The following is a 9,868-nucleotide window of genomic DNA, read 5'->3' on the forward strand; positions in this document are numbered from 1 at the left end:
CACCAATTGAAATTTCGTCCACCTTACCAAAACAAGTAAGGCAAATGGGTTTGTAACCCAATAAATAATAGCATAGCTTTAAAACTTAAACTATCTTGCTCTTTCATATGAGAGTGTTTAAATGTATGGAATCGTGAATAACATCGTATATAAGAGTGTAACTTTGCATTCTATCATGTATGGTATTATTATCGTTATGAAACAAATTTTGTATTTGTAGTTAAATTTAAAAGAACCATGTCTCCTACAGATACACAAGGCGGATATACGTTCTGCAAACATTAGGATGCTATTAAGGATTCAGTAACTTGTAAAATTACATCATCGGGTTAATCATCAGCTATCATTTTTGATAAGTATGGTAAATAATTACATTTTGATCGCAAACGCAGTGTCGCCACCAACACCAAAATTAATTTGACCCACTATCTCTTTGACAAAGAAATGAATATGACCAATTAACTGCTACATGATTTGCATAAATCAAAATCGTGAGATCTATCCGAATGGTAGAATGGTAAAAAATTAACTGTACGTTTGTTCAGAATGTAAGCATAAAATAGCTAAAAAATAAAATTATAGTTCGATTTTACCTCAAATTGCTAAAAGGAAATCACTCCAGTCCAAAATTATCCATAAAATTAAAATTTTTAACAAATTGTTTGATAAGAATCACAAGTTAACACATCAAATGCTGATGATAAAAGGAAGTGACCACAACGCACTTACACGTGAACTCGTGCTGACCCCGCAAGATCATTGACCAATAAGAAAGATGAACTAGTAATCCAATCATGCACTGGTCATAAGTGAAATTTCTCTGCACGTGAAAACATGTAGTCTAATTTCAACAATTTATCGTTTGATTAAGTAGGACACTCTGACCCTTTGACCAGACTAGAGACATCATAAATTTACAGTATAAATAGCTCACTCTTTATTTAAGTCTTAGTAATAAACAATTAAAACAGAATTATCTTCTCTGCTGTCTTAAATTATTTTATTCAGCTTAATTTTCAATTAGCCAATAAAATTGGTTATCGGTTTAGAACTAATTTTTACGGCAAGCGAGATGATACTACCTTTGTAAACTTCCAATTCTATGTAGCAACATCTAGCAGCACCAGCGTATAGGAAATATGTGTCTAAGTTTTTGATCATGGTGATAAGTTGTCCGTCTTTCTTGGACTAAGGTATTTTTATTACCCCTTTATCTACCTTCCTTATTTAAACCCAAAGTGGTCCCGAAAATAAACTTAAAGAATAATGTCCTATTTGACTTTATGGAGGTCTTAACGAAAATACTGTAGATTTTCAGTAGTTATGTATGTATGATTTGAATACATTAAGGATGTAGTCATGTCAGGTTTAGGAATTTTGGTCAGATGTTCGGACTCCTGGGGTTTTTCCTACGATACAGAGTAAAATATTTTGCCCCATATCACCCAATCTTCTTTCCATAGAAGAATTCAACAGCTCATCAAAGGCCATTAACAAAATTTAAGCAGATTTAAGCAGATTCTAGATTTCTTTTCTTTCGATTTGAAACCCAAATAATGCCAATGCTAAATATGAGGTAAAAGTCTGAGTCAACCTTTTCCCGCCATTTAAAAAAATCAAATCTCCAAAAGGAGTTCTATTACCTATCAATATTTTAAGCTTATTTTATTCCTTAACTAATGCTCTTTTGATTTGTAAGCCAATCTATAAGCACTGATTAGTTGGTGGGTAATATACACCGGTACAGTAATTTAGAGTCTGAAGTATATTCATTTTTTGTGTCTTTAGGTGTAATACCACCATTGATTTCCCCCTAAAAAATTGTGCAGAATTTATCTTTGTTTCAAATAAAGAAATACTTGGCATGAGTAAAGTTTTATCCTGTCCAGTACTATAGACAAAATTTCACATAACATGTAATTGCATATAAGAAAATAACCATCACTGGAAGTTAACCAATCAAATTTTCACCCCTTTTTTCCTGTGTACAAGCTTTAGTAACCAAGTAACCTCAAATTTCAAAAATATTCTAAAGAAACACCAAATAAAAAAATAATGGTGCTTTGAAACACCCAAGATATAAGTTTATGACTCGGAATATTCTACTGCAATGAAATGTAGGATTAATTTCCTACAACTGTCAAATTCAAGGGAATATTTATTTCGACCCTTTTTCGTATGCAACCGGATATGACGTACTATGATTTGGTGGTATTACACTTTTACATGTATATCTTTGCTCGGAAATATCGACTCCTTAGTTCAGCTGACGATATTATAGTGATCGACGTCATGATTTCCTATCACCAGGTATAGTACTACGCACGTACGGTTTTAGTAACTGCGAGCATTTTAGAATACGGCATTTATTTTTTTTCGACGATAATTGGTACTGCTGTCTTTGGAATGAAATTTACATACTTTTACGGACAACAAAAAGTATAATATGCTTTAATGGAAATTTTTGAATTGTAAATAACATACCGTTTCATCAATACGATCGAAAGGAGATGTGAAGGATTAAGGCAACATCTTACCGATGTTCAAATCTCATAAATCGATTACGAGGATATACCAAGCTAACAAATAAAGCTTCGTAAATTGCACGAACTAAAGGAGGAGACCGGGTAAGCAATTCCTGATATGCATTTATCCACCGCCATGCGAATTCAAACCCACTCAAAATGTCTCAATCGGGAATAGGACACAATTTGTAAAATTCATCCTCCTTCTCTGACTGGGGGGGGGGGGAGGAGTCTTGTATAAACTCGAAATCTTACCTCGGATGTCTTCAATTTTCCCGCTCTTAACCATTGCAACTGTCGTTGTATTCGTAAAGAAATGAATTAAATATACAAGATGGGTACTCTTATGTAATGTTCATTACTACGGCAATATGTTGTTGGGCATGACAATTGACCTATTCACATAAAAGGATACAAAAATAAGAAATATGTATGTAAATTCAAAATCGTACCATTCCCTTTTAACATCTCATAAATGTTTATGTCAGTATAATATATGATTCATCACAAATATGCAACATAAAATCTTGAAAAAGGTATCACTTTATTTCGATTAGTTTTATAGTTTACATATTGTATCCTTGAAGACCGTATGTTCGCAAAAAGATTTTTTTGTTGTTGTGTATTTGTTCCATTTGATTACTACCTCTTTGACACATATATCACATTACCAATTTATCAATTTAGAATTTGATAATTCCTACACAACTCGTAGTCAGCAATACCCAAAAGGGAAACAAGGTGCTCTTCCGCTTTACCAACGAGTGGTGAATTCTTTCAAACTTTTAATCTTTTCCAAACTCTATGTCAACACTTATCATATATCATGATCAAAGCATGTTTACTAAAAAATCTAAATGGGATTGCACATAGACTCAAATGGGGACCGATGAAGCAATCGCTTTTATGTGTTGATAGTTTATCCCCTACAAACAGAGGATCAGAAGACAACTATGTATGCGTATCTGACATGCTCCACGCTGGGTCTCCTTACAAGATCAAGGCACCGTGTACTCGGACAGGATACATGGTTATGAGGCAACATAAGAGGAAATGTCTGCAGGCTTAGAAACGGTAGGTTGAACCATCTCACAGCTGAGGCAAGTTTTCAGAATGAGTCCTGAAATGATTTGACAAACTATTTTAGAAGAGCGGCTGCATATCTAGATATTTTAATTTATTGCTATAAAGTCCTATAAAGATGATGCCTTCTCATTAAATAATTCAAAATTTAGAAGTAAATGAATAAAATAAACTACCATATATAATATGTGTATTGCTTTATATCATTACGAAATTGACAGTGAGAATCATGTCATTTGAAAACCGACATCATTATAAACAAAGTTTTAGTACAATTTTCCGTGCAGCATTTAGATAGCAGCTGCATATGGGATATTTTGAATGCCTTTTGAAAAGATATTCTAGGGCTGGCGCTTTCTTATACTGATTTTGTTTATAAAGGGTTGTTTCTAAAAGCTATGAAAAAAGAGTTTTCTACGGAAACGTTCGGTTTTAGGGACGCAATCGTGTTGACAACACTATAATATCTGTGTCAGATATGATCACGTATAACTTCGACTTGTCTTGGCCACAATACTGTACTGTTAATTCCATCACGCAATGTGACTAACGTTTTACTTTCCATGTGCATCACGAAGGTTGCTCCTCGTGGAACAGGAACTACTTGGTCATCCGTAGCATACAAGTTCATCCAAGGTTTGAGGTGAGGTAAATGTTGCTCACTCTTTAGTTTTGTGTGTAGTACTGTAGACAGCTGTTTGTAGGTCATCGTATTGTTTGTTCTTTTTTTATCTGTGGATGTTTTAATAAAAAAAAAAGTAGTTGGAATAACATAAATTTTATTTTGTAAAATAGATAGCTAAATAAGGTAGGTTTAAGTCTTTGATATTCAGTACAAAGTAATTATAGAAAAATATAATTAAAATTTAACGTCTTTACTAGTATGCGATATTTCATTCTACTTTATTGAAATTCTTCTGGACTAAGGATGGGGGTATTTCATTACATTTGTTGTTTGTTATCTTTACTTTTTATGTGTACATGGTGCTGTTACGTTTGGACTCTCTCATTGGTGGATCTCATAAAGTATATATCTATTTGATGTGTTCTAATGGAGAGATGTGATAGTTAAAAGGATATTGGATGTGGAGATACACCATAGGCTCGTAAAATTTCTGACAGCAAAAAAACTAAGACAAAAAAGTCATACAATTGTATACTAAGAATTATCATAAACTTTGAAAAATGGAAACAAAACTTTAAGGGTGTTATTTAGATTTGAAAAGAGGATCATTCTTTGTATGCGGCGTAGTTACTTCCCTTCTATAAGTTTATATTGGAAACACCAGTAGCAATAGACAATTAATTAAGACTCAATTATTTTTTAAGCATTTGTCCCTTTTGATTACCAACTTAAGTTCACCTTATAAATGTGCGAGTCTGACTGATTACGAAAACTGTAAATATTCTATTCGATAAAAAAAACTATCGAAGAAATTCTGGTATCCAGTTAATATTTTTATAATTTCAAAACATTGTTTATTATATCAAACAGTGCATCATTCTTAGATTCTGTTAACTGAGGCAGAGCAACAACATGATATACCAAGTAAAAATGGATTAAGAAAAGGTGCTTTCGGCCAGAAAAATCAAGTCAAATACAATTACCACATTGAATTTTAAACACAGTAAAAGAGCCTTTTATCATTATCTTATCTTAGTTAATAAATATATGAATTATGCTGACGAAAAGAAGTTTCACACATGTTAAATGAGTATAATAAAAATATATCAAACGATAAAAAAAATGAACTATCGGACAAACAACTCTGTATTCACTTTTCGTTTATTTTGAAATATGTCTGAATATCTTATACGATGATTATGCGATTAACGACGGGTGAAACCCAAATCAGAGAGTAATTTCTGAAAGACTGAATTTAACTGTAAAATTGCAATTTTATAAGACTCTTTCACCATGTTGACAATAGCAAATAGCGAAACCACATAGAGAGAAAGGGGTAATACAAAATAGAAATATACAGGTCAATACGAATATAACAAATAACAAATAACAATCATTGAAAATTGTGTTCAAACAAACAAAACACAGATGTATTAGAAAGCAAAAAATGAAAACAACACGTCATAATTTTATGCGTCGGAAGCGCTTTTCTTGATTTACTTTTATCAGAAACGCTGAAAGGCTTATATTTGAAAGCAAAGGATGTATAAGAACAGAAACAGTTGAAGAGCTATACAACCAAAAAGGCCCATCAAATCCATCTTACGTCAACTTTGCCTGAGGCAGTTAAAACCTTAATTTCATTATTGAATGCTTAGGACAATACAAATAAGTTCGAAGTCATACAGAAGTTTTAAAATGGTTTGGATATTCCGGCTTTAAATCCGACAAAATAAGTTTTTCCAGAGTATTAAGCCCATAATAGATTTTTTGGTTAGAATCAATATTGGAAAAGAATAAACGTTCCTTACGTTCATATGGAAATACGTTTGTGATTTTCTCGCTACAACTTACATAGTTATACAGAAGACATTGTTAGAAAGACTTGTCAGGTCCGCAAGAACAATGACGTATTTTCTACATTGATTGATTGATCGATTGATAAATTATTGGGTTTTAACACCACATTTCAACACTAAGTTATATCATTGCGACCGGTTTTTCTTGGTGGAGAAAGTCGGAGAGCCAAGAGAGAACCTACGGTCTTCGGCAGGAAAACATACAGTAGTGAAGCAATATCGGATTCGATGGCAGCTTGCCTTGAGCGGGGTTAGAATTCATATCCTCAGTGTTGATAGGCTTGTGATTATTTAGATGATCTGCTTCGACCGGCCAGAGTTGGCCACCGAAGCCCTTGCAAGATAAGATTTATCGATTGTTGCTTGATTAACGTCCAGTAGCAATTATTTCATGCATATTATGATATTATTACGTGATTATTTCTGTATTGGCCTTGCTATTGGTCCGAGGCTTGCTGTATTGGCCTGAGGCAAAATAACAAGGCCAATATAGAAATACACGTAATAGTATCTTTATTAATTAACTACAGTGTTACAATATTTTTTTATTTCATTTCACAAGAGATAAACATTTTTACCTTGAAGTGGAACTATCCAAATCGCAGTTTCTTTTTATAAAATGCAATATCTAATGATCTGGTGCCGTTTCCAGGTGTCTGCAGAATTTCTCATCTGATGAATTTTTCTACCCTTTCCAGTCACTATTAAGTGTTACAATTTAAATTTAGACACAACACATAAATAGTAATTTGAAAGGTACTGCCATTGCATGTGTTATGCAGAAACAAATTGAATATATTTTAAAAAAAAATAATGTAGGAGTTGAAAATGATACGACTATCCATAAGCCAACTGACCAAAGAACGAAGATTTGCACAATTACAGGTCACCCTTCCAGAATGCAAATGCCTGGTTCGGGTTTAAAAATAAATGACAGTTTACAAAACATGAGAAGCGAAAGTAAACAGTTAATCGATTTGTACCATCGTGAAATTATGAGGTCGACAAGAAATGGTCTTTGTGATAATCTACTCGTTCCCGATACCTGAAATAATTCCATCGTCTGCTTTCAAAATGCTTTTTAAATGAATGTGACCGTCTTTAGCCTGAAATATATGCCATACTGAACGTTTTAGCATGTTTATGGTGAGTAAATGAAAACTGCGTCTTCAAAACAACTGTTTACTTTCAGTTTGTGTTTATCGTGACTTTCGATCTAAAAACTAGAGACGTTCCGAAATCTGTATTGGCCGGATCAGAACTCGGCCAATACAGAAAAAAAATCTATATTGGCCGAGTTATTCTGTATTGGCCGAGTTATTCTGTATTGGCCGAGTTGACATAGGCAGTTTTCATCATATTAAGTCCAATAACAGTGTAGTTAATTAATAATCAGGAATAGCAATTTGAGACATATTTCTGTAACTTGGAGGTCTATGAAACACAAAGAGTATTACTGATATTAAAATTATAAGTTTTCTTTCACAATGCTGAAACAACTCCTTTTGGGAATATTCTTCTGATCATATGAAACGTGTATCAGATGTGGATACTAAAACATTTTAAAGATCTTTTACAATCTAAGACTCTTTCATGCCGATATAAATGAGTACCTAAGTAGGCCTACTAACTTCACCGACTTTTGCTTCACAGAGTCACCGTTCTTCGAAAAAATAAACATACTGCTTGGTGAATATTTCTATAAGGTTGATCCAAATGTTTGTAAACATGTTGACACTTTTTGTAAAAAGATGTTGAGTGAAATGTGCACTTACAGGTCTTCGATTTTAGAAATTAAGCTAACTGTGATTTGCGTGTGCAATTTAATTGATGTGATCTCTAAATGTTGAGATGTTATCTTAATATATAATGCTGTTATGTTTTACATGAAAGTTGACTTGTTTTAAAGAGAATCAATTATTAACTATGATATTGTCCAATGTGTTCTTTATTTCATTGTATATGCTCTTAGACGCATTTGTAGGTACCCTATCTGCAAGTGCCCCCGTTGTAAAGGGGTAGTTTCTTAATAAATATATATATATATTTCATCTTGCAATAGTATTCAAACATTTGACTGTTCTACACTTTACACAAGTATTCCCCATTTCAAACTAAAAGACAAATTGAAAGATTTGGTCCTGATTTGTTTCATATAAAAGAATGGCCAACTTAGATACAAGTATCTTGTCTTAGGGAGGGATAAATCCTACTTTGTAAAAAATCACTCTGATTCTAACAAAAAATTCTCTGCAACTGACATTATGAAGATGCTTGATTTCTTGATTGACAACATATTTGTTACGTTTGGAGGACGCGTTTTTCAACAAACAATCGGCATTCCCATGGGAACTAACTGTGCCCCTCTTCTTGTCGACTTGTTCCTTTATTCATATGAGGCTGACTTCATACAGGAACTTCTTAGGAAGAAAGAAAAGAAGTTAGCAGTATCCTTTAACTTTACTTTCCGCTACATAGATGATGTTCTCTCACTAAATAATGCAAAATTTGGTGACTATGTTGAACGCATCTATCCAATCGAACTTGAGATAAAGGATACAAGAGATACAGTTAAGTCTGCCTCATATCCTGACTTACATCTAGAAATTGACAATGAGGATCGGTTGAAAATAAAACTTTATGACAGAAGAGATGATTTCAGCTTCCCAATTGTGAACTTTTTTTTTATATTGCAACATTCCAGCAGCGCCTGCATACGGAGTATATATCTCCCAGTTGATACGATACCCCAGGGCTTGTATTTCCTATCATGATTTCCTTAATAGAGGGTTGCTGCTCACAAGGAAGCTATTAAACCAAGAGTTCCAAGTGGTGAAGTTGAAATCATCCCTTCGTAAACTTTACGGACGCCATCACAAGTTGGTTGACCGTTACGGAATATCCGTTTCACAGATGATAGCGGATTTGTTCCAAATGTCGTAATTACAATCCCGAATGTAACCTACCGAATTAGACTTATTACCGGGTTTGTACTTACGTGAGCAACACGACGGGTGCCACATGCGGAGCAGGATCTGCTTACCCTTCTGGAGCACCTGATATCACCCCCAGTTTTTAGTGGTGTTCGTGTTGCTCTGTCTTTAGTTTTCTGTTGTGTTTTGTGTACTATTGTTTGTCTGTTTGTCTTTTTCTTTTTTAGCCATGGCGTTGTCAGTATATTTTCGACTTATGAGTTTGAATGTCCCTTTGGTATCTTTCGCCTCTCTTTTACCAACAGTACGACTTAGCGCCATTGTCTCCGACTTCAATTCAATTATTCTGAAAAGGTCAGAAAAGTGAACCACTATGCATTGATTAAATATTTGTATAATATATTTTATGGGTACGATTGTCATTAACCGTCGTTTAAGATACTATCCAGGATATAAAATTTTGTTTCCAATCATGAACAGGAATGTAATATTTTGCTGTTGTGAATGGAGAAGAGAATAATGGTGTATAGAATGAACCCGACACCTCACATTCTTGTTATATGAATATCAAATATGTATCTGTTTCAAATAATATTTTCGAATCAGCTTATAGTGTATTCATAAATACACGTATGTTTTATTTTATTTTTTCTAAATGAACATACTATGCTTAAAGAAAACATTCCAGAAATATACAAGGAAGTAGGTGAAATTCGTAAAATTTGAAAATATTCTTAGAAATATTTATCAGTACAGGCTGTTACAGTAATAAGTCACGCAACATTTGACATTTCAATTTGATGTATATATAAATGTGTATCAGTTCCAGTTCTAAGGAAGCTT

Source organism: Mytilus californianus, unplaced genomic scaffold (genome assembly GCF_021869535.1).
Source record: "Mytilus californianus isolate M0D057914Y unplaced genomic scaffold, xbMytCali1.0.p SCAF_4, whole genome shotgun sequence".
NCBI lineage: Eukaryota > Metazoa > Mollusca > Bivalvia > Mytilida > Mytilidae > Mytilus > Mytilus californianus.